This window comes from Chinchilla lanigera, unplaced genomic scaffold, assembly GCF_000276665.1.
Source record: "Chinchilla lanigera isolate Chin_1 unplaced genomic scaffold, ChiLan1.0 scaffold00126, whole genome shotgun sequence".
Classification (NCBI taxonomy): domain Eukaryota; kingdom Metazoa; phylum Chordata; class Mammalia; order Rodentia; family Chinchillidae; genus Chinchilla; species Chinchilla lanigera.
The window spans coordinates 3,249,925-3,274,951 of NW_004955527.1; the positions used below are offsets into that span (position 1 = coordinate 3,249,925).

Here is a 25,027-nt window from a genome sequence, read left to right on the forward strand (position 1 = left end):
CGCAAGAGCGTAACTAAAGACTCTCAGGAAAGGAGACTTCCAGAACTGCTTCAGAAAGTGGCAAGAAGAATGGGATAAGCATGCTTGAAGGAAGAAGGAGTGTTTTAATGAGGTTTACTGGCAGGGTGTCTTTTACTGTACTAAAGTTTTAAAGAATTTTAAACATCTACCATATTTTTTGATTATACCTCCTAAATATATGACTGTCTTTCCAGCCCAAGCTGCGATGGACTGGTGGACAATTAGGATTTCAATTTGCCTTTGCAAAAACAACGCTGCAGCAGGCAGACTTATGGACGCATCTCTGCAAAACCTGCTTCGTGCTTCTGAGATCTCAGAAATGTGTCCAAAATCTGAACAGACATCACCAAGATGCCTTTGCAACAGGCCATACTGACTTACATGTCTTGGGCAGTACTGAAATGGCATCCTGGAGGTGAACACACAACCACAACCGACCTTGCACGTGGACAACGCTGCATCCAGGTTGCCACATGCCTGATTCACTCTGCACAGAGCTTCGTGATTCCCTATGGGAGATGCTGGAAATGCTACCGCCCAGTCCTCCCGAAGCCCCCGGCACGCGGAGCATCCTAAACAGCTTGCCACGCAGGAAGAAACACCTGCCTCTGTACAGATTGTACACATAAAGCCCGGGGCCAAGCCTACCCTACGGTGGTTGCCTGTCAGTACTCAGGCCGGAGGGGCTTCACCATCACTCACTGAGGAAGTAGCAGAAAAACACCATGAAAAGTGACAATAAGGCACCCGGAGAAAACAGGGAAGACTGCAGCCCGAGTGAAGGGCAATCTGTGTGTGAAAATGATAAAGAAAGCGAAGACAGGGCCGGGGATATAGCTCAGTGGCATAAGCGCCTGCCTGGCAAGCACAATGACCTGAGTTCGATTCCTGGTACAAAACAAAACAAAAAAAGAAAGAAAGCAAAGACAGGAAGTGGAGAGGGAGATTGCACAGGAAGTTAAGCAGAGAAATATGCGGCATGAACGAGAGGCGGGAAAGGTCAGTGGCGGCAGATGGGTTTGTCAGAGCAAAGGAGCAAAAGCAATTTACTGACAGCACAGGTAGAGGCCCTAAATTAAATTTGTTCCTGGTCTTTACCGTGAGGCAGGTTCCCACATGAGACAGGAGCCTTGTGGGCAAAGAAAGAAAACCCACATGAGGAGGAATCAGAGCCTTCATGGTCTTCAGCAATGACAAAAGATGCACTGGGGACATGTGGGCCTCTGGGATCTGGCTGGGAACCCGCAGGACAGCTCCGACGGAAATAATGGGGTCCCAGGACTTGCCACATGACCGAGGGTAATCGCAGGAACCAGAAGGAAAAACAATACAATCTTTCTTCCCCCTGAGTTACAGGACAGCAAATAGACGCTGGGGGTGTCGTGTCCTAAGGAGGGCGTCTCCTGGTAGACCCTCCTGTCATGCTGAGAAGCAACACAAGACCCAGAATATGCAGCTTGGGTTTTATTCCTGCAAGCCCTCACTGGGTGGCTGGAGATGTGTCCCATACACTCCCAGAGCTTTAGCAGGCTCACCTACCAGCTGGCAGGGATGGGAAGAGGGCAGCCTGTTATTCACGGACCTCTTCTCCCACTTTCTGTGTACACTTTCCTTCAGTCCCTCTGACTTCCTTGTTATTTCCCAAACACACCACAGGGCCTTAGCACTGGCTGCTCCCTCAGCCTGGTACACACTTCCCGACCACCAGAATGGTCCTCTCTCTCCTTTTCCCTCTTTGCTCTGGCACCACCTCTTCAGAGAGGCCTTTCCAGAGCACTCCTTTCTCAGCACTCCCCCAGCTTCGGTCCAGGCCGCTTCTCCATTGTGCCTGTCAGCTCCTAGCAGACCTTTGAGTATAACCCCATCCAATTGCGTGATACTCATGCACTGCATGGGCTCTAGAATCCAAGCCCTCAAGGGCAGGAGCTCTGGCCTGCTTTACTCCCAGCCATGGCAGGCTGATGCATGGTTGTGTACCCAGCACACATTTGTGGACTAAAGTAAAGGATCCCTAAATGAATAACAAGAAGCACTGTTTTACGGATTTGACCAAGTTGTATTCACCCCCTCTGCTTTGCAGAAGCACAGTCCGGGGGAGAAGGTAAGAGGACAGGTGTGAAGCCTGTGTGTGTGCAAAGGAGGTGTGAGTGAGTCACAAGGTGGCTGTGGGCACATGTGGTCACTACTGAGGACGGTCCCAAGCTCCTGCTGTTCTTGAGATCCAGGCTGTGCCCTGAAAGACTCTGCTATCCTAGATCTAAATCCAAAGTCAATCGGCCTCTTTCTAGCCCCATGGACTGACCCCTCCATAACACCCTCCATGCCAAGGACCCAGACCTTCTAGTGGTGCGACCATAAAAGCAGCAAGAAAGAGCAAAGACTGAGTTGAACTCCCAAGCTGCCCCTCCTCCACTGGCCCTGGTGAGTGAGGACCCGGTATCCAGTGACATTCGCCATGTTGGTCCCTCTGTCTGAAAACCCAGACGGGGTTTTGAAAACCCAGCGGCAGAAGGCAAGATCAAATATTGAAGTCAGCTTAGCAGCAGCACCGAAAGCAAGCAAGAGGTTAGGAACACATAAAAAGGGAGCATCACGTATAATTCAGCGAACATTATTCTTGCAAGAGCCCAAATTTGTGAAAATTGTCAGCAATTCCCCTGCTTTTATTACAGAAAGGATACCGTGGTATGCTGAAACCCTCCAGAAAAGAAAAACTGCTACAGGGACAGCGGCATACCAGGTTGGGGAAATTTAGTCTCCACTCCTCAGAAAGCAGGTGATGAAGGGACCATACACAATGCCTAGTGCAGTGGCCAGGGGACACGGCCTACCATGGCTCAATGCTCGGCCACTGTGAGAACTGGTGTGACAGCACGTACAGGGGGTATACAGAAGCTTAAGGGAAGCAGGGGGACAATTTCTCAACAGAGAAACAGAATCAACCATTAGGAGTGGCGGTGTGAACACAGAGCATAAAGCAGGAAAATGCCACCGGGCATGCAGCAGAGTGCTGGGGGGGTTGTTTCTTTGCTCAGCCTGCGGGTGGGGTCCAGCCACTAATGCTGCTAGTCTCTGGCATTGTCCTCAGAGTTGTCACCAGTTGTCCTCAGCTCAGGAACTTTGTATGGCGGTGTTGTTGTCCCAGCCTCTACCTTGGTGGCCCCTGAGGCCCAGTTTTATTCTCCTTGTTGTGAACTTTAAGGATAGCAGGCCAAGGACAGGGCACAATGGCAACAACCAGATGTGTATCTGTACCCGGTGGAGCAGCGGTGCAGGGGACGGGCACCACGCTGGGGTCAGGGCTTGGTTGCTCCTTTGTTCACCAAGCCCAGTGGTGAGGCCCTGGGCAAACTGTCACCCTGGGCTTCAGTTTCCACATCCACATCAACCCTGCAGGGTGGCATAAGGACCACGGTAGGCAATTGAACAGTGTCCCCCTGAAACCCGTGTCCACCAGAACTTCAGGGCCTTATTTGGAATAAGGGTCTCTGCAGATATAACCTAGGTTCGGGTCAAGGTGAGATCAAGATGGATCGGGTAAGGCCTTAAGTCTAATGAAAGCAGAGAAGTGAAGACATCCCACTTGCCCTGTGCTCCTACTATGATGGGCTGTGCTACCGCAGGCCCAGTGTGATGGGGCCAAAAGACCATGGACTGAAATCTCCAAAACCGTGAGCCCTAATAAAACTTTTCTCCTTATGAGCTGATTCTCTCCAGCATTTTCTCATAGCAGCAGAGAGCTGACTCATACAGGGGTGTTTGTTGAACGAATGAGTGAGATGGGTGAGATAATCCTTGTGCCCAGAGGCCATATCCAGTTCATAGAGGGGGAATGGTGGGTCATGACAGGGCCGTAGTATAAGCAGTGTGTGTGCCTAAGGATGACAGAGACAAACCACAGGAACCAGAGGGAGAGAGGGCTTGGGTCTGGCCAGGTAACTAGGGACGGACAATCCCTCTCCCTCTAGGGGCAAGGGGCCCTTCCAGCTGGGTCCCTACGGACGAGGCTAGAGGAGCAGGCATTCTGGAGGGAGGGACCATGGGAGCAAAGGCACAGTGACCGGAAAGCACAAGTGCCGAGGGCGCCGCATTGAGAACAGTTTCTCCCATTGCAGAATCTCTTCTTTGACAAACTGACACAGGAGCTTCAACTTAGAGAATGGATCTGAGAAAACAAGGTGAGTCAGGAGCTGTGGTGGCTAGGGTTGCAGGGCTGGCTGATGGGACCCTTCAGTCCTCTTGACCTCTGAAGAGAAGGGATTCATAAGGTGCAGTGTGCGGGTCTGGCCTGGCAGGGGATGGGTAGAGAGGCTGGAGTTCAGTGGATGTCAGAGAATGCCAAACACTGCAGACAGAGCACTGAAGTGCCAGCCCCCAGCCTCGGGCTTTGCTTACAACAGCACCTGCTCTGAGAGCCGCTCCAGGAGATCCACCCAACTGCCCGCCCTGCGATGGAGTAGACGCTACGGCTACAAACGGAAGTTATTGCCTTGATTCCATGGAAGGATTACTGCGGCCTGATTGCTGGGTGTCAGCGGGAAGGGGAGGGCCAGAGAGATGTGGAAAAAGATTAGAAAGGGGAGAAACACCCTCGACTGATTGTGTGTTCTCATGTGAGGGAGCGCAGGGAGAGCGAGGTGTCGAGGATGAGACGTGTGCTCCTGCAGTGGGGACTGCGGAGAAGGCCGTGCTGCCGGACGGGGAGTGCAGTGTCTGCTCTGTTCGCGTCGTTGTGCCACCAGGCCTCATACACTCACTTTCCTAACAGGATCCTGGGCAAGAGGGTAAGAAGCCCCCTCCAACACACATGCTTGCACATGCATCCACACGCACACACACACACGTTTCGCTGCATTGGACAGGAAGTGGTGACGTCGGTCCATAGACGCCAGCATCCCACTTGAATAAGCCCAGGCGTCTGTCCTTAAAACACTCCCGATGAAGAAATTCACACCTTTCGGCATTTAAGGCAAGTGTCACTTCTTTTTCTTCGCTAACTGCAGCTTGATGAAAGCCGTTTGGTGAAGTCACTGTCATCCCAGGCCTTAGAAACGCTCCAGCGTCCAGTGGAACCGTGGAGACGGCTGAAAGGTTCAGGAGTGAGAACCCGGGACCTTGTCAACCACCACAGCCTGGGGCTCTGTGGTGGGAATTCGCAGCTTTCTAAATTAGAGAAGGCTTCACTCTTCAAAGAGGCCTTTTAAACACTGGGTGAACCCAAAGGGAAAAGAAAATGAAGCCGCAAGACTTTTAGTTCAAGTAGAAAAGTGGTTCCGACTGCACATCTGCGGCGGAGCCTTGCAGGGCGACGGGGACTTCAGGCTGCATTAGGCCCTGGGAGGTGAGACAGGCTTTGGGGGAAAATGTGCTCCAGGAAAGGGAAACATCTGTTACTGATTTATCCCCCAGCCCCCTGCATGCAGCCTCACAGAGTGTGGCTTCCGAAGGGACCCTGTCCGAGGCTGACACACGCGCTGCTTGCTGTGACTGCTCTGCCGTGAACGGAGGAGCAGGTTCATTTTCAGGCTGTGCCATCTTTAGATGCAAACGTGGCCCATCTCCCTAGGGAAGGCAAAGCACCAGGGACAGGGGCCCGGACCCTCCCGCTGCTGTAAGCCTGAGAAAGCAGGGACAGGGAACCTGTGAGTCACGTAGCTGAAAGAGCAGTGACCCCCACGCCTTGGGAGGGTGCCCCTTTTCACAGCTTTTCCTCCTGGTGCGGCCAGTTGGACCCCAGCAAAGGAGCAATAATGGAAATTTCCCACTCCAGCTGGGGTGCCCCATTCCAGCCCCTTCTCAGCTGAAAAGAGACGGAGGACTCCACGGACCATGGATACTGGACCTGTGTGGTCCCCAGGGCTGACTCCTACAAAGAAAAAGAGAGCCAAGGGAGGTGATGTGGGGCCGCTCTGGGACAGTTAAAGGACAGGCCTGGGAACTTTCAGCTGTGTGTTGAACCTCCATGGGCCTCAGTTTCCCCACTGGCACAATGGGGAAAAGATAGATGGTGTTTCTTCAGGGAAGAAAGGGAAGAGGAAGAAAAACCCAATAGCGCACTTCCTTGGCGGGTCTCTGGGAAGACGAAAGAAGACGAAGCACAGGAAGTACCTGGCCAGGTACTGACACATCTCAAATGGTCATCATTATTTATTTCCCTGTTATTCATACACTGTCCATCTCTGAAGCCGTCGCTGTCAGCGGTCACCAGCATGTGGGGGGCTGCGGTCAGTGCCGCTGAAAGAAAACATGACTGTGAAATTATTGATCCACTCAAGCTAAGAGGTGTCTGGCAGCATGGGTGAAAAGTTTTCTTAAATCTCCGTCCCTAATTCCTTCCTGATTGTCACTGCCTCCTGTCTGGGCAGCAGGTTTTGTCTCCAGCCAAGATGTTGGCTCCGGAACTGAAATCTGTGTCTTTAAACCAAAGCACGCACATCTTGCTTCCATACAGCACAAGAGGCAGTGATTTGGTCAATTCTCCCAACACGAATGCTCTTAGAGCCGTGTTTTGTGACAAAGTATGGAAGTTCTTTCTGTTCCCTCCTCACTGAAGAAGGGAAGGTCAGTCACTTCTTGGCAGACGTCCTGTCCAGTATGCCAACCTCTCTGAGACCTGTGCTCAGAGCACCCTTCAGCCAGGCCTGGACACTGACCTCCAGAAGTGGGGAGATGAGGAATGGGTGCTATGGCAAGTTGTGGTCATGGGTTCTGCAACAGCAGAAAATACCAAATCTCAGATCCGCTGTGGAAGCAGACCTGGCAGCCTTGGCCCCTGGAACGTGGCTGAGTGAATGAGTGAACGTAGGAGTGAACGAGCGAGCAGTGTCTTAGCACGGCAACGGCGGGAAGCGGTTGGGAGCCTGATGGGCACTGGAGTCAGACAACCTGGCTCTGCCTGTGTGACCTCGGGGAAGTCGCTTAACTTCTCTGGGCTTTGGTAAAACAGGGGACGGCAATATGGTATTTGTCTCACAGTTGTCATGGGAGGGCAAGGACAGGCCTGGAAGATGGGCAGCCCAGATTCAAGGTCGACCAGGTCACCTGGCCACAGGCAGGTCAAGAAACCTCTGTAAGTCTCCTTTCCTATCCCCCAAACAGGGGTGAGGACATGGCCAGCCTTGCTGCCTCTCTGGCGGGAGGTCCTGTGAGAGGAGGTCCCTGCGGGCACTTTTCAAGCTGTGGAGCACTACAGCCCTGTCAGCTATGCAAACTGCGAGTCGCTGAGTCTGTGGTAGCTAAGCGAACTGTGCTGTGGCCAAGTCAGCCATACACACTGTAGAGTGCCGTTTCCACGTTAGGTATGCGAACTGTAAAGTGCGGTGCGCATGTTAGTACCTAGAAGGGGAAGCTGTGCCTGGGTTAGCTATTCAGAGTGTGTTAGCGGGAGAGCAGAACTACAGCCGGGAGCAGAGGGAGGGGTTGTCTGCTGGCAGGGGGAGGAAGGTCGGAGAGGAGGAGCTTCGGGTGGTCGGCCAGGGAAAGCCACCGGAAACCACCAGAAGATGCGAGGACGGAAGTCGAGGTCAGCCCCTTGCACAGGTGGGTCTGAGTGTGTGGGTACTTCTGGATTGACAAACTGGAAAGAAGCCAAGAAGATGAAAATTGCCAGCTGATGCAGCAGAGGAATTTACAAACACCTCCATGCCAAACCTCCGTCTTCCCTGAAATGCCCTTAAGCTTTGAGTCTCAGGCTGAGAAGCAGGTGGCCGCGGCCTGGATGCCGTGTGCGGCTACCGCAGCAGAGGGGGAAGGAAAGGAGACTGAGAGATGGGGCTGGGAGGAACTGGAAGAAGCCGCGTCACTGCCCTCAACCCGTTCCTGCAGCGGGGGAAACAGGACCAGAGACGCCGCGGCACCTGTTACCACGGGCCTAAATGCTGCCCGGTATTTGATCCCCCCACGCTGCTCCACACAAGGAGCGGATGGAGACCAGGCACCCGGCAGGGAGCTGGACGGGAGGTCCTCGGCACGTCTTCCCCACGCTGGGCTCCCGCACGCCTTTCAGGGGTGCCTGAGACCCTATTCATCCAGTAAACATGCACTGAACTCCACGCCAAGCTCCTCCTGCTCCTCCTCAATGCGCCTCTAGGGGGCAGCACATAGCATTCTCATTCCAGGAAGCACAAGTTTTCCAAACTCTGAGGCTCTGTTCCGCACCATGGGGTGGCTCAGAGGGCAGCTTCCTAACGGCTTTTTTTCCCCCAGAAGTGAGCAAACCAGGATATATCTACATCTCTCTTTTCCTGTGCACAGAGCAGGCAAGGCGCCCGAGATTGGCAGCTGTTCTTACAGACAGTAGCCTCCTCGAGGACCTGCAAGACCGAGAGCAGCCCACGGGAGGCAGGAATGACCTGAAGCGAGGGCAGAGGGCACACAGTAGCGGGCAGGTGTCTGCCGCAAGCCTTAATTATGCTGCCCACGTGACCAGAGAGTTCGGGTCGACCAGAAGGCCAGCTAATCTGCACGCTCCTTGGGAAGTTTTTGTCTGTACTCCGAATTTCCTTAATGCCACTTCTCCAACGCTACCAGTGAGAAATTCCACACAGAGCCAATTACCAGGCTAATTGAGAACAAGGGTCCTTCAGTGCTCTTCACCTGCTCTGAAGGAGGCATCACCACCTGGCTCTGGAGGACGCTCTGACCATGAAGGGTCCAGACAGGGCAACAGCAGCATCTGCTTGGGAGATGGACCAAAGGTGGGAACGAAAGGGAACTGAGCTGCGGGTAACCAGGCTGCACAGACCTGCACCCAAACCAAGGGCAGCATCTACCAGGCAAGGCCAGAGAACAAGAGCGAGTTGCACAGATAAGGGGAGGAGACAGCAGAGGTGGATCTAGTCAAGGTCATGCCATGGGTGGGGACCAGGACTCACCACATTAATTGGGGGTTCTGAGCCCCAGTACTGCTGGTATGCAGGGTCAGATCAGTTCGTCCTGGGCCTCGCGGGGTTCAGCAGCTGTCCTGGCCTCTTCTGGGTCTCCAGACATCACTACCTATTCCCTGGCGGCCAAAATCAACTGCAGCCGAGGGACACTAAGTTAACGTGAGATAACCCGGCACAGAGCCGGCTTTGCAAGTGACAGTGATAAGCACGAACCATGGTGGCTTTTACAGTGCTGTAACCATCACTTGTGTTTTCCTTCCCGGGAACAAATGCAGCCTGCTCCAAACCTTTACCTGGGCCGGGCCACCTGACTGGCTTTGGCCACAGGGATGCTAACGAAGAGGGGCAGGCAGAGGCCTGAACAGTGGCACGGGGCGATTAAGCTTGGCTTCTCTAGCACCTCTGTTCTTGCCACAAGAGCAAGCCCAGGCCAGACCAGGGACAGACGAGCCATGTGGAACAGAGCCTAGAGACCCCAGTCCCCCACACGGACCCCGCTGGGACAGTTAATCCTCACGTCAGTCTCCCTGGATTAAGAAATGCTAAGCAGATCAGTAGAGTGCGCTTCTGGGTGTATCTGCACGTGTCTGCATGGGTCCTGGAGACGTCGCCCCCAAGAATCACCCAGGTTCCCTAGCCCCTTCCTCTCTGGTGCCCCCCTGCTCTGCTCCTTAGCTGCTATGAACTAAGCTGCTTCGCTCCAAACGCCCTTGCATAGTGAGGTTTCTGCCTTGGAGCCTGCAGATCACGTATTAGAATCTAAATTAGATTAGAATCTACATGATAGCTGTCCTCCTATAAGCTGGAGTGTTGAGCATGGTACCCAGCAAGGAAAGCTGCCTAAGACACCAGACAACCCACAGGTACTGAGCATGCTCAGTCAAGATCAGTGTGGGTGATACACATGTCTGGTGAAATGCCTCTTTAGTCTCGAGGGTTTTTGTTACACGGCATGGCTGTGTAAAAAACAAACTGCTACATAAGCAGCTCTGGGGAAGGTAGCATCCTAGACCAGCCCTAGCACTATCAGGGTGGGGACTGCCTGGCTGCTCCTCACTGTGGTATGTGAGGAGCAGGGGGAAGGTGTGGGTGGGAAGACAGCATTAATTCCACAGCTGCTGCAAGGTGGTTTTTAGCAAAGGATGGCACCAGTGGGATAGCCTGGCAACAGCGAGGCTGTTCCTGTTGCTGACTTTTGACTTTCACCAATAGTTTCTTTCCTTGTGGAAGCCCAGCTTCAGTTCTCTAGATAAAGCAGAGAAAACTTCTACAATAACAATGATGTCTTCAACATATGAATGGGTAAAGAAAATGTATTTATACACAATGGAGTACTATACTGCTATAAAGAAGGATAAATCTGAGTCAATCACAGGAAAATGGATGCACCTTGAGGCCATAATATTAAGTGCAATAAATCAAACACAGAAGCTTAACTATCATATGGTTTCTCTTATATGAGAAACTCAGAATATCAATCAATTACAGAGCAAAATAAAAGACTGATAATAGGAAACAGGGAGGTGAATATTTTGTAAATGGGAAGGGAACAAAGAGATGGAGGGTGGAGAAGGGAGAGGAGGAGATGGGCACATAGAAAGAATTCAGTGTGTTACATGCATGTCCTAGCTCCCTATAATGAATATAACCATCACATACCACAAACCTGTACTAATAAAAATTGAAATTAAAAAAGAAACAGAGGGAATGGTGGTGTCATTTCAAGCCAGGCAGGGTGGCACATTCTTGCAATTCCAGCTACTCAGAAGTCTGAGGCAAGAGGATCCAATGTATGATGGCAGCCTGGACAACTTAGCAAGACCCCATCTCGGATTAAAATAAAGAAGAGCTAGGGGAGTAGCTCAGTGTACAGCACCCTTGGGTTTGCTCCCCAGTACCAGGAAGAAAGAAAAATCAAGCATGGTGTCATTTCAGCAACGAGCATCAACCTGAACCAGCCAAGGGTCTCAGTGGGCGGGAGCGTAAGCCAGGAGCACAGCTGAGGGTTGCCGGGCCCGGCTTCCCAGCGCCTCCCTCTCTCCTGGCTATCAGCGCCAGCATTGAAGCCCCAGATGCCTCAGAGAGGCACCGAGGGGCCCCCCACATCTGTCCTTTCTCCAGCTCTGTCCCCAGGCCAAGGCAGCCCTTTAAATGCAAATCAGATGACTCCCTGCCCTCACCTTCTTCGCTTGGGTGACCTCTGAGAGCTTTCGGTGCCTGTGCTCTTCCCCACCCGCCCTGCAGCCACCATCGTCCCTTTGCTTGTGGAGCTCTATAGAGGCTCCTGGCTTCCCTTCAACGAGAATCTCTGCCATGGTTTCAGTGTTGCCTCTGAAACCGAGGCTGGAACTTCGTTGCTATGGTGACGGTAGTACTGGGCGGGATCTCTAACAGATGATTAGCTCACCAGGGCTGTGCCCTCGCCCCACACTAATGCCATAGGACTGGGCTCCCGGTTGAAGGACGGGTGTCTCACCTTACTGTGTCCCACGCATTCTTGCCCGCCACTGGCCACGTGAGATGATGCAACTTGAGGTCCGGCACTGGCACCTGCACTATCCTCCTGCACTACCTGAGCTACACGATAAGGAGCTAAAGATGTTCCTCTTCTTAATACACTATCCAGCCCGTGGTATTCTGTCATGGCAGCAGAAATCTAAGAGGATCAGACCTGGGAACACTGTTCTGCAAGACTCAGCTCCTTCTAGATGCTGCATGCTGTTTCCTACGGCCTGAACTTCTGCATAAGTTTGCTTGTTTTAGACTTAGGGATTAAAGCACTGGAGTATCTCACGAATATGGTGGGTGGGAGTCTGGTTACAGACTTTCCCATCCTCCGAGTCCTGTGCCTCAGGGCTCACACAGGCTGCCAGGTGCCAGCTGAGGCTGCTGTCATCTCACTTCTAGGGGAAAATCTGTTCCAGGCTCACTCAGCTGCCCCTTGGAGGGGATCCGGTTTCTCAGGGACCAGGGCCCAGAGGCTCCCCGCAGTTCACTGCCCTGTGGGTCTCTTGGCAGCTCAGATCCCAGGGCGCGTGTCACCTCAGTGAGAGAATGAGAGAGGGGCATGGTGTCCTCAGTGTTCTAATCTCAGAAGTGACATCCCGCTACCCTGCTGAGCTCTGTGAGAGGAAGTCCCAGGTCCTGTCCCACCCCAGCAGGGGCGCCACACAGGGTGTGGACACCAGGAGCTGCTGAGCACCCCCTCCCTTCCCTGGAAGAGCCCTCTCTCACCTCCACGCCAACAGAGGGGCCCCAGTCCTGCCTGCATCCTCGCCGTGGTCACCCACAGAGGCTCTGCAGGTGCGGGCACCACCTTCATCCTGGACACAGAGCAGGACACAGCCGATAGGACTCTGCCCTCAGGGACTTTTCATTCCACTATGGGGGAGCAGATGAGGAGCAGACAGGCCTGAAGAGGCAAGCTGGCACCCCTGGGGTAGGAAGATGGAGCAGGGGAGGCCAGAGTGACTAGACAGGATTCCCCTCTTCATAGCCCTGGAGGAAGCAGGGAGTCACCCACTGCTGGCACCCACAGGAGCGTGTCGCCGGCAGGAGGAAGAGCAGTGCAAAGGCCCTGGGGTGGGAACTCAATAGGAGATGCAGGAAGCAGTGAAGGGAGGCTCAGTGGTGGGTGAGACGGGGTGGGCAGAATGGGCAAGAGGAGGGGAGAGGAAGGGGGAGAGGAGGTTGGTGAGAAGCCTGAGGAGTTCGAGGGAGATGACAGGGCTGGGACCAGGGTCCTGGCAATGGGGACAGGGAGCGGCTGTGTGGTGGCACCAGCTATGGCTGTGATACCTGCACTGAGCCGCTGTTGGCTTCAAGGCTGTGTCTGTCTGCCTTCAAAGCCTGTGGTGTGGCAGGAATACAGGGAGGGGAGGGTTCTACGTCACAGTGTAGGACACCTGATCTCTGACGCAGAAGGGACACTGTGAAGTCCAGAAACTTCCCTGGGACTGAAGTGGGTCTCCTTCTACTACTTCCTCGCTGTTTTGCCTCAGGTAAGTGTCTGAACCTCTCTGAGCCTTGTTTTCTAATCTGAATGGTTGAGCAGATAACTTTATCTCAGCAGGAAAAGCCAACATGGAGATGCAGATGAGCAGGTGGTGATGCTGACACAGACGAGCTCCTCGCTGCTGACCTTGGGTGTCATCAGCCTCCCCTCTGTGGAGCTATCTCCTGCAAATGGAGTCTAAACTGAGGCAGGAGTTCAAAGCCCGTGATGCTTCATTAGCTCATAATCCTGGCGTCCTTAAGATTCTGCTCGACGGACGATGAGCTTCGTCTGGTTAAAGTCTTTGGAAGTTGAGGACCACACAGAACACACTTCACCCGCGGGGCACCAAGCTCAGCAAACAGTACTGGAAAGACAAAGGCTTTGCGCCTTGGGAATCTGGTCTTTCCTCCCAGAATCCAAGCCAGGAGTTTGGGCACTGTGGTGAGATCCGCTGGGTCACTGGTGTGTGCCCTGCGACAGTCACACAGGCTCTGGACCTCGATTTCTCATCCGTACACTAAGGGTGAGGGGAATCGCCCCTCCTCCAGGGAGTCCAGGAGCGTAGGCGGGGCCACCATCTGCCCCTGCGCCTGGCACACGCCAGACATGGGAAACACTGCATCTGCCTTCGTCATCTTCAGCGCTGCCACCACCCTTGTCACCACTATCACCCAACAGGTGCCGAGCACCTCCTGGGAGCCACTCTTGGGACATAAAACAGGGTCCCGGCTTGTGACACACTCAGATTTGTTTATTTCACAGCTCCAAAAGTATGTGCTCTTTCAAGGACTTGGAAGGGCAAACAAAATGTCAAGCACAGAAGAAAAAAGAAGAAACAAAAAATCAAGTGACAGTCTACATATGGCCTAAAGCCATGGGGCAGAAAGAAGAAAGAGCTCCTTTCTATGCCACCAGTGGGGTGCCACCACTTGGGAGAAAGGAGAGGTCTGGGGTGAAGGGTCAAAAGCCCAAGCCCCCAGCGTCCCACCTGCTTCCAGGGGCCGCCCTCCGTGTCCCACGCCATGGGGCTCAGAAAGACTGCTGTGTGGCTCCATGCTCGGGCCAGGTGCAAACCCTCTGAGGCCGCCTGACAGAACCCTTAGCCGGACACTTGGATGCGAAGAGAAGCCCATGGGAGTCACTCAGAAAAGCACAGTCCTGACGCCCACCCTCCCCCAGGGAATTCAAGGAAGAAAGGTTTTTGGTGTGTTTTGATGAAATTAACAGGCGCCCAGAGGGCAGGATCTAAATCAGCTCCCTGGCCAGGATCACACGCTGAGGTTGTGAAGTGGAGTCAGCAAAGCAGGAGGTCGTTTGTTCTCTCTAACTGCTCCTGAGTGTCCTCTCTGAAGCCTTGGAGTCCAGGGTCTGAATCCTAACCATACCGTGGCTGTCCATGTAGACCCGGGCACTCTGCTGAGCCATGGGTTCCTCAACTGTGGGAAGGCACAGCCCGGTCCATGCAGGTAAAGGAGGCTTCAAAAGGACCAAAGTGAGACTCATGGGTGCACAGCTGACGTGTCCAGCCTGTGCCAACCAGGAGAGAGTACCAACCTAGAAGCTGCACACACTCAGGCACCTGGGGTCTCCAAACAGATGCTTTATCACCCAGGTTAATGTGGAGACTTCTAGGCAGGGCGGTCCATGCTGGGAGTCCTCCAAAGAAAGATGCTGGGCCTTATGCTTCCTGCAGCTCATTGCTTCAGCTGGGTTCGCACATAGCACTCGCTAACTTTGGATGAACTGTACTTAATTAGAGAAAAAAGCCAGGGAATCAAACCTCAGGACTTAAAACTTTTACTGACTGAAGGAAGGGAAAAATAAAAAAATATATTTATGTACAAGATAGTTAAGATAGTTATACTCTTTTTTTTTTTTTTGGTTTTTCTCCGGTACCGGGAACCGAACTCACGACCTTGCGCTTGCCAAGCAAGCGCTTTTGCCGCTGAGCTAAATCCCCAGCCCCCGATAGTTATACTCTTTTAGTTCACCGAAAAGAAAAGCTTGTGCTAATAATTGTTTGGGCAATGCCTATATCTTGTACTATGAAAACCACTATGAAGACTATACCCAATGTATTAATTATTGTAACTCTCCTATTAACCTGTTTTATACAATGGAGTACTACTCAGCCATAAAGTAGGATAATCTTTTTTTTTGTACCAGGAATTGAACTCAAGACCTTGTGCTTGTGCCGCTGAGCTCTATCCCTGGCCCACTAACCTGTTTTAAAATTGTTTTATTTTTATTTTTTTCTCTTTAAAATGAAAAAAAAAAAAAAACCCTTCACTGACTTCAAACAACTCCTCAGAATTCTGTTTGATGACAGTGGAAATGAGTCAGAAACATATGGTCTCAATTTCCCAACAATTAACACGACAGACAAACAAATGCAGGAAAGCAGGGGGCCTTGGAACCCGGGCTTGAGCTTGCAAAGCAGCCTAGGACTCCAGAACTCTAGGGAACCCCAGGTGTGTGGATAGTGCTATAGGAAAGCTGGAGAGAGAGGCTTGGAAACAAAGGAAACAAAGGTTTCAAAGGAAAACCCAGACTATTATCAAATAGGTTTGGAAAATTCTGAAAGAGACCTGCTAAGACCAGGAAGCCGACCATCAGGGGCTGCTCTCCACCTGGTACAGGGCCCAGGACTACACAGTGGGGCTCCCACTGAGCAAACATTAAATTGCACCCCTCTTACTGCAATACTCACTTTCTGGTGCATCAGCAGGTGCTGTGGTTGGCATGGTGTGGGTACTATCTCATATCCTCTTACATCCTTATTACCTCTCATAACTGTGAATCCCTACATGCCAATTTAATTGGGTAGAAATGCCCAGAAGATCAGCAGAGCCGGCTCCTGGGTGTATCTGGATGGGTCATGGAGGTGTGACCTTGGGTACCATATTTGGTCCCTCAGCCATTCTTTTCTGGCACTGTTCCCCTGTTCCGCTTCCTGGTCACCATGAACTCAGCAGCTTTGCTCCGCCACACCCTTCGGCCCTGAAGCTCCTGCTCTGGAGCCAGCAAACTATGGGCTGAATCCCTCCAAACCGTGAGCCAAATTAAACCTCTGCTCCTGTAAGTTGGGGGTACTGGATATTGTGCCCAGTGATGGAAAAAGACTAATCTACCTCCAGATGCCAAGTCCTGCCTGATACACAGTGCAGCCATGATGTCCCCTCTGCCCTGTGAACACGGTTCCACCCTGCACACCTGGCCATCACAGTCTGCATCCCGAGTTGGAAAAGAAATATATCTTATGCACCAATGATGGCATGACGATGTCCACGCAAGGTTCTTGCTCACTAACACACCAGCTGGGAACCACGAGGGGAGGGAGCTTGACTCCAGAAGACGACACATCATCTGTGGCCCCTGAGGTCACAGGGATGGGACAGTGTGAGGCCAGATAGGCCCCAGGGGAGAGTTCTGGCAGGACACGGTGGCTCTGCAGACATCCCAGCCCAGATTAGATGCTGCTTCCCCGTGCCTGGCAGCAGGGGGAAGGGTGCAAGCAGGTGATTTAGTACAAATCCCTACAAGGAGCGGCCCAAAGCATTTGCTTAATCAATCAGCAGCAGAAACAGATGGCACCTTTAAATTAGGATAAAGTGCTTAATGAAAGATGCAGGGGACGTTTATGAGCCTTCCTCTTCCCTCCAGTCCACATGTTGAAGTCCCAGCCCTCAGAATGGATCGGGATTTGGGGATAAGGTCTTTAAGGAGGTGATTAAAATACAGAGAGGCCATCGGGGTGGGGCCTTCATCCCATCAGACTGGTGTTCTTTTAGGGAGAGACACCAGGGACAAATGTGTACGGGGGGGGGGGTGACTTTGTAGGGAGATTGCAAGATGGCGCTCACCGCCAAACCAAGGACAGACCTAGCTTTGCTGGCACCCTGATTTTGGACTTGAGCCTCCAGAACTGATGGAATAAATGTCCCCAGCCTGTGAGATTGTGTTTTGGTGGCCCTGGACACACACATAGGAGCCATGGCAATGGTGTGGCCACCTAAGGTCCTGAATGAGGAGCAGAGGAGGGTCACGCCGGGAAGGCTGCGTGCATGGCTAGCATCCCAAGGTGGCAGCTCAGGGAGGGAGTCGGGACACAGTGCCCTGACCTCACTCTCCTCTACCCTTGAGCTCCAGCTGGGACTCCCTGATGGCTCAGCCACCCCGTCTCATCTGCACAGTTGCCTCCCAGAGAGAAGGCAGCAGACAAGGGCAGAGTCACCTACAGGAGTACACAGAAAGGACTTCCGGACTTGGGGTCTGAAGACTGAAACCCGGAGGGAAGCTCAGGAGGTCGGGGAGGGGAGGTGTTATGGTTTGTGTCTGTGTGTCCCCCCAAAGCTTCGTGCAGTCATGGGGCAGGCTTTTAGAGTTTGACTGATTATGGGTGTGAGAGCTACACCCGCCCTGGGGTGGATAGTTTGCATATGTAAGGGAGAGGGCTGTCGGCCCTGTAGCAGCAAGCAGCAGAGTCCGTGCGCTCCGGAGAGGGCTGTGTTCTGCCGCCATGAGCTGTAGCCCTCTGCCATGTGCCATCCTGCCTTGTAACCTGCCAAGTACAGACTGAAAACTCCACAAACCGTAAGCAAAATAAACCTTTCCTTCCTTAATTTTGGGGGTCAAGTACTTTGTCCCAGCAACGAGAAAAAAGTAACCAAGACAGGAGGCCATGGCCCGGCAGGTCTCCCGAAACCCAGGGGCGCCGTGGTCTCCTGAAGCTTCACGTGCCCTGGACACACCTTTCAGCTCTGCGTTTCTCAAGTGCTCCCAGAGGACCTGGTGACAGTGCCGGGGCTTGGTGGCAGGCGGGACATCCGGAAGTAGCCCACCTCACTTAGGCCCTCCCAGAGACGTCCCCCGGGACTCTGTGGTGAAGAATGCATTTGTGGTATAAATTCCCGTGTCACCAAGCTTCAGTGGAAGGAAGAAGGAAGCAGCAAGAAACGAAGGTGTGCGGGAAGAAGGGGACAGGCCAGAGTGCACCAGCAAGGCCATTTCACCTTTCGGTTAGAACAGCCGTGCCGGGGACTGCCCAACAGCAGAGCAGCACAGAGAAAAGAAGCCCAAGAGGCAAGAGGTGGGAACCTTGCTACAGACACGGCAGCTGCCCAGCCGGGGCCGGGAGACGGAGACACAGAAGCGGGTTCAGGCAGCCAAGTGCGGCCAAGGCTGGGGCACACTCAGTGTTTGCACTTTGTTTGGTGGCAAGAGCGATCACCCATGCCTTGCAGCCCTGGGTCCTTCACTTCCGGGGAATCACAGAGCTCGCAAAATCCTTTGAGAACGTGATGTGAGCTACGCACCCCTTCCCAGGGAAATCAGCACACGCAGCCTTTTGCAGATCATTCCAGCGTGCTCTGCAGACCTGCAGTCTCCCGGGTGCAGAAGTCAGGACATCCTGTGGGAACACTTGCTTGCTCCCCCTCACCAGCTGCCCAGGCCTTGGGGGGCTCTGGAACCCCACACTGCAGCCGGGAGAGGACCAAGAAGTTCAGCAAGGGCTCCTCCTCCCAGCTCATTCTCTAAGCGGTGGAGAGGACCAGCCAGACAGGACGCAATTGTCCCCCCAGAACACACACAGATGATGCGTACATCCAGCCTGGAGGTGTGAGGATGAGATGCCAGGCAAGGAGGGAGCTGGGCAGCGGTCAGGCACAGGTGAGGACCTTGAGGAAGAACCGGAGCCCAGGGCACCTGTGAAGGGGGGCTGCGGGGCACTGCTCTGGTTTTTAGAAATTATTCTAATGATACACATTTTATATTACACATCCATGCCCTGTGGGGGTGGGTGCGGGGCCGCATCTTCTTAAAAGTCTAATAAATAAGTAAATAAGTGGGTTTAATTGCAATCTGCTCTGAAGTCTGCTGATGTAGTCCTGCCCCTCGGGTGGCACTGCGGTCCCCCGTGGAGAGCCTAAGAGCTGTTCGAGAACGTGGATGAGCACCGAGCTGGTTCAGCCGGTTCCTAGAGAGGCCCATTCCATGCTAAGATGCACTGTACTGATGCCATCCCCTTCTTGCTGGTTCCTTCCTGGTCCAGTGACCAGGATTTGTGAACACAAGGAATAAACAAGTGCAGGGAATTTTTGCTGGGTGCTGGCTGACTCCCGCAAGTCCCTTGCTGCTTTGCTCAAAGACGAGCCAGGCGCTCACACTCAACTTCGTCCCAGTGACATTTGCAAGGGTGGGTGTATGGATACATTTGTCACTGCAGTATTTTTTTTCCAGTTGAAATATTTGCTTCTCTTAAGTAATAAACAAACGCTCACATCCATTACTGGGAGATGGTAATTACACGGGGGCAGCGAGCACTGTCTGTCTGTCCTCCATCAGGGTAGAGTAAATTTTCCAGCGTGTCTCAGGCAAGCCTCCCTCCTTTCAAAGATGGCAGTGCCTCCCTGCCAGTTAGGATTTTCAAAGTGATTCATAGTTACAGCTCCTTCCTGCGACCCTCTGTGATCTGACCTCTTTCCAGCATAACCTTCCCTAGCCCTTGCTCATTGTGACCAGGTGATGCTGACTTCCTTTCTGTTCCCACAGCAATACTAGTTCCTACCTCAGGGCCTTTGCACTTGCTACCTCCTCTTCCTGGACCTGAACCTTTCCTTCTCCAGATCTCCATGGCTCCCATCAGCTCACCAGGGCTGACTGGCCTTCTCTTCCCATGACATGATATAGTTAGAACTTCATCAGCTACCAGTTGCTTCTTCCTTGTTCCTCTGGGTTCAGCTCCAGTGCTGGCTCTTTTTTTTTTTTTTTGGTTTTTCTCCGGTACTGGGAACCGAACTCACGACCTTGCACTTGCCAGGCAGGCGCTTTTGCCGCTGAGCTAAATCCCCAACCCTAATGCTGGCTCTTTAATGAAGCTCTTGCTGCTGCCTGATGGAAGCGGGCCTTCCTGCCCAGCACCACCATCTCTCAGCGCCTGCTTCTGCTGCTGCAGTGCTTATGGCCCACGGTCATGCGCTCCCTTCTGGGTTTGATGGGATGGCCGGCCCTTCCCCCTGCAGGCTCTGTGGAGCAACCACCTGGATGCCCAGGCCTGGCACACAGGCAGACAAGGCTGACTGCTGGTGAGGTCTTCTCCGGGGCCTCCAGTCAACTGGACGGGCTTGCGGGGGTGCACATCCCCCAGGAAATCCCAGCCTTTAAGGCAGGGAGCCCAAGAGCATCCCAGGACCCTGAGTAGCCCTGAAGTTCATGACACCAATACTACATTTCCAGGTGACCTCTGAGGACAGCTGCCAGGAGGCAGCCAAGCTGCTGTGTCCACATCATCCACCAAGGGTCTCAGGACCCTGGACCTGGGTCAAGGGCTTCCCTGGGGCTTGGGTACCACTTCTGTCTCTCCTGTTGTGGGAATCAGTCCACAGGTCTTGAGCTGGTTAGTGTGACAGCCAGGTGACAGAGCAGCCACCAGTCAGGGTCATCTCCCGTAGCTCTGGGTGTGGCCGCTGCAAGGCCTTCTGCCCCCACCAATCCGTAGCTTCTCATCCCTCTTGCTTTTCCCAGGGAGACACGGGCTTGTTTACTATCTACTGTCAGGACCAGGGCTTGGTAGCTCCGGGTTCTGGGGTCGGGCTGGTGTCGCCCTCTGAGCAAGAGATGTTTTAGTAATGCAGGGGACATGCATAGAGGCTTCTGCCCCAGCCCAGCACATACTAAGTGCTGGCCCTAGTACAGGGCCTCCTAAGTACTAAAGAACAATTCGAAAGCGGCACCTGAGTCTACCCTGGAGGAGATGGCATCTGAGCTCAGCCTTGGGATGAGCTTGTGGGAGCCCCGGTGGATGCGGCAGCAGGATGATTTCCATACCTCACCAGAGCTCCATGCAGCGACCCACCCGCCAAAGGGCAACTCAGCAGCAGCCACGTGGCTCCCGGCCGAGGGCCAGATGGGACCAGGGAGGTCGCGGCAGATGTCCGGGTGCACAGCTGACAGCAAGGAGCGGATGCCCAGGGCCCCTGCCCCCGGGCACTTCAAACACCTCCCCACCCCATCTGAATCCACTGGAGGATCATTTCCACCTCAGTGGCTAAGTGGGGCCTGCAGCTGAAATCAAAGCTGAATGCGCTACAGGAAAATCGTTAAGGCAGGGACAAGAAATGTCTCTGGGTTTGTAGACAGAGATTCACACCTGTTCTGTAGATACTAAGAGCCACAGCAGGGGAGACCCCGGAGAGCGTGCGTGGAACGATGGACAATGAAGAACCAGACAAACTTCAAGAACCCGGCCAGGGTTTGGCTAATCCTGCCCCACATGCCAGCGGCAATGGACGCGGGACACATGGTTGGGCCCCCGGGACCGCTGGCTCAACACAGGAAAATGTGAATTTGAGAGCATAAGAGTAGGGCTTTTCTGTGTCAAAAAGAGCTTGGACTCTGGTCCCCCTTAGGTCAGCACGCTTTCAGTGGACTGAAGGGTTGGTGGGCCATTAAGCTCGAGTGGGAGGAAGGCACGGCGAGGGGACAGGGACACGCAAGGCTGCCCCATGGTGAGCCCCTGCCCCCAGGTGCCGCCTCCTAAGCAGCCGTGAAGCCAGGAGAGGAGAATGTAAATCAACGAGAAAATAAGATTCCAAAGTAGCCTCCAATGTGCAGTATTTATGCTCCAAGAGAACAGAGATGATTGAAAATAAAAAGGGAAATGGGCTATGTGTGTAGAAACGACTAAATTGAGCAGGGTTATGGAAAGGGGGCGACTGCTCCCTCAGCGGCACTGCCACCCACGCAAGCGCTGCTGGTCCCTCGCTCCTCTCCTCCAGGTGGGAGCGCTGCTGAGTTCCCCAGGGCCAAGAGCCTGAACCCAAGGACCCCGTGGGTGGCCACACCAAATGGCTCCTGGGCAGTTTTTCAGCTGCTCCTTCGTTCCCTGCTTACCTTAAGGGACACTACTTCTCCTGACTGATCGCACGAATGCCCAGGCGTGGCCTCAAAGGTGTGGGCCCTGGGCCAGGGTCACCTGGTTAGAGATACAGCTTCTGGGCTCCAGCCCACACATGCTGGGTCAGACACCTTGCCATGGCGGTGTGTGTACGAGAGGGGAGCGGGGACAGAGACGCAGCTAAATCTACTTATTTAACAAAAATCCCAAGTACAGCACCGTTTTATTAACGATAGGCCTCATGTTGCACATTGGACGTCTAAATTTGTTCATGTGAATATCTGCTACTTTGTGTACCAGTTTGCTTCATTACACTACACAGAATGTTTGCCATCCCTATACACATCCAAGGACATCATACTGTAAACCTCACCAGCACAGTGAAATTTATCACACACACAAGAGGGAGTGTTAAAAGTCCCGGTATCTCTCAAAAAAGAAGACAAAAGAAAGGAAGCAAGGAGTCAGGATGGATGGAAGGAAAAGAAAAGGATAAAGAGAAAGGAAAAAGGAAAAAGGACAAAGAGACGTGGCTGCAGGATCCCGGCTTTGTACAGCTCTCCAGGTGACTCTGAAGCACGCTCGCCCCAAGGAATCACAGGAAATGCACAGCGCTGCTGACCTCCCCACCTGCCTGGCTCCTTGCAGGGTGCCTTCTGCCTGCTCCTGAGTCCCAGCCCCTGCGCTCGGCTGCTGCACTGGCCTCTTCCACCCGGGCTTTCCACCTCTTTGCTGGCTGGCACAGGCCTCGAGCTTTGCCCGGAAGGCGTGTGGCCCTCCTGTGCCCCAGACCATAGCCTTCACTCAACTACTTGCAAAGCTTTCGCAGGTGGGAATGAACTCCCCTAACGCCTTGTTTGGGCTCTGAGCTCCTGGAGGTAAATGCGGCTTTGTTCACAGCTCCCTGCTTTCCCTAGCACGGCCCTCGGCAAGCTCGCTGCACACGCTCATCAATGCTCAGACTTGCTAAAGAGTTCAGACCAGACACCGCAGAGAAGGAGAAGAGGGAACGGTGCTCAGACCCCTCGGGGGTCTCGGGTTCGTGGCAGGAGCTTGCTCAGCATGAGCAGCAATTTAAAAACACTGTGCATGCAAAATTAATTTAGTAGCTAAAGGAGAGCTGAATTATGTATAACATGTTGTGTATTAACGCGTCTCGTGGAAGGTTTTCTATCCTCTTCACCAAAACAAGCAGGATTTATACACAGATGTTCAGGATTGCTTTTTGTATACATCAAGGCCTCCATATGCCAGCTGTCCTGGGGGACACAGCACCCCTAAAAGCTTCAGGTTGTAAGGGACAGTGGTGCAGAGGAGTGGACCAAAGCTGGGGACAGAAGCTGCCAGATCCCTGTTCCCTGTATCTTCCGCTGTATTTCTCCTAGCTCCTGGATGGGGACAGTCCCTGACAACAGTCCAGGGTGCTGGGCTCAGCCAGGTGGGACCCCAGGGTCAGGTTTTATCAGATCCAGAGGCCAGCCAGAGCTGCCCAGAGTCAGGTCACAGCAGCCTCAGATCTTTGAGCCATGCCCCGGTCTCTGCAAGGGGAACAGATCATCACTCACCTACCTGGTTATTCAGTGAGGGACAAAGCAATAGGATGTGATCCCTGCAGTAGAAAACTCTCAAAAGATGTTCAAAGGGCACTCCTTGCCCCAAAGGGACTGCTCACCCAAGCCAAGAAAAGACAAAGATCCCTTTAAACTTAGTCTCAGAGAGTATGCACGCTCAGGGGAGTGGTCAGCCCTTAGTGGTGAGCGTAGGGGGTTAGCTTAAATGTGTCATCATCAGGAACGCCTTCAATGACCTCTGATATTACCCCCATTTTACAGATGGCAAAACTGAGGTTCAAGGAGGAGAAGCATCTCTTAAGCCACAGAGCCTGGAAGTAGAAGGGTCAGGCTTCAAAGTACAGACCACCCACTGCCATCTCCTGTACGTCAACACTTCCCACCTGCCCTGTGGCCCAGGCTACCATGCTCCCATGAAGGGGTGGTAAGGACAAAGTCTCATCTGTTGTGTCCACATTTTTATCTGTGGCATCTACCATAGTGTACCTGGGAGGACCTCAGTGGGTGTTTGATGAATGACTGGATGAATGACTAAATGAATGAGTAAGCAAGCAGTTTAGCTGGGGAGATTTGGAGGAAGGTGTGGATTCAGTCCTATCGGGAATTCTGGATTCTTCGGCATGCCTGACTTCTTGCCCTTTTCTTTTCTATTTTCCTGATGCGTTCTTGTTCTTCTTTTTCTCAACATTCCAGTGAAAACTTTCCAGCCCCCTGACCCTTGCTCGGTGGGTGACAGATGGGCACTGAGGCAGCTGGGAACTGCCGGAGTTCATCTGGAGTGATGAGGTACACGAGGTCAGCCCACCAAGCTGTGGCCAACTGTTGTCCTAAAGACACAGAACTGGGCAGGGTTCCGGGCTTCCACCCCTCGAGGCCCTGCGTTTGCAGAGAGACCCAGAAACACTGGCCCCTCAGCTAACAGGATTGAAATATGATGCTATTCAAGGGTCACGTCACAAGGATTAATAGCCCCTCTCCTCCCAGCCTGCTGCTAAAACCACACTGCAGCGTTGTGTTCAAACCCACTCAGCCTGCACGTCGCACTTTTAAGTTTCTCCAGTCGGTGTGGATGGTCGCGGCTGTCCTGTGGACAGGCTCCTGGGATGCCGTGTAGTCAGGATAACCCTCCAGCCCGGCCTCTTTAGCGGGAATGAAGTTAAGTGCCCAGAGGGCAAGCCCACGTCAGTAGGAAGAGGCGGAAATAAACATCAGTGCCTTGCTGAGAATGTACTTCTGGACTAGAAGCTGATCCCCCAAGCAAACCAGGGTGCCCTGAAAGTAAGGTGGCGATCGATGATGGACTCCATTGAATGCCAAGTGAAGGTTCAGCAGAAACAGAGTCACACACAAGAGTCTCCCCCACTCAGCTCCTCCCAGACTAGATTATGGGCGATGAGGGACGGTCAAGGATAGAGTGATGGATAGTGTGTAAATAAAGATCTAGGCTTCTCCAGTGGCAGTGGTTGCACTCCAGGTGCAGACAGGTACCAACTCACGAATCTGTTCTTCTTTCTATCTTCAAGTTAGGGCACCAAGTCCAGCACCAACAGAGTTAGAGGTCTCTAGATGTGGGACCGCTTCTTCTCTTCCCAGTGGTGGTAGTTCTTAACCTAGAGAAGACACCCAGAATGGATGGGGCTCCGGGAGGTCTACGCAA

At 53.2% G+C, this 25,027-nt stretch overlaps 1 protein-coding gene and 1 long non-coding RNA gene across 2 annotated transcripts in view; both read right to left on the bottom strand.

Moving 5' to 3' along the window:
* Kazn (kazrin, periplakin interacting protein) overlaps window positions 1–25,027 on the bottom strand; it is a 1,006,619-nt gene that overhangs the window by 286,212 nt on the left and 695,380 nt on the right. The gene's annotated exons all lie outside the window — the stretch shown is intronic.
* Window positions 8,586–11,198, bottom strand: LOC102016632. The gene is made up of 3 exons (XR_001231972.1): window positions 11,087–11,198; window positions 8,895–9,039; window positions 8,586–8,695 (listed from the first exon to the last, which is right to left on the bottom strand). It is a non-coding gene; the product is annotated as an uncharacterized LOC102016632 (long non-coding RNA).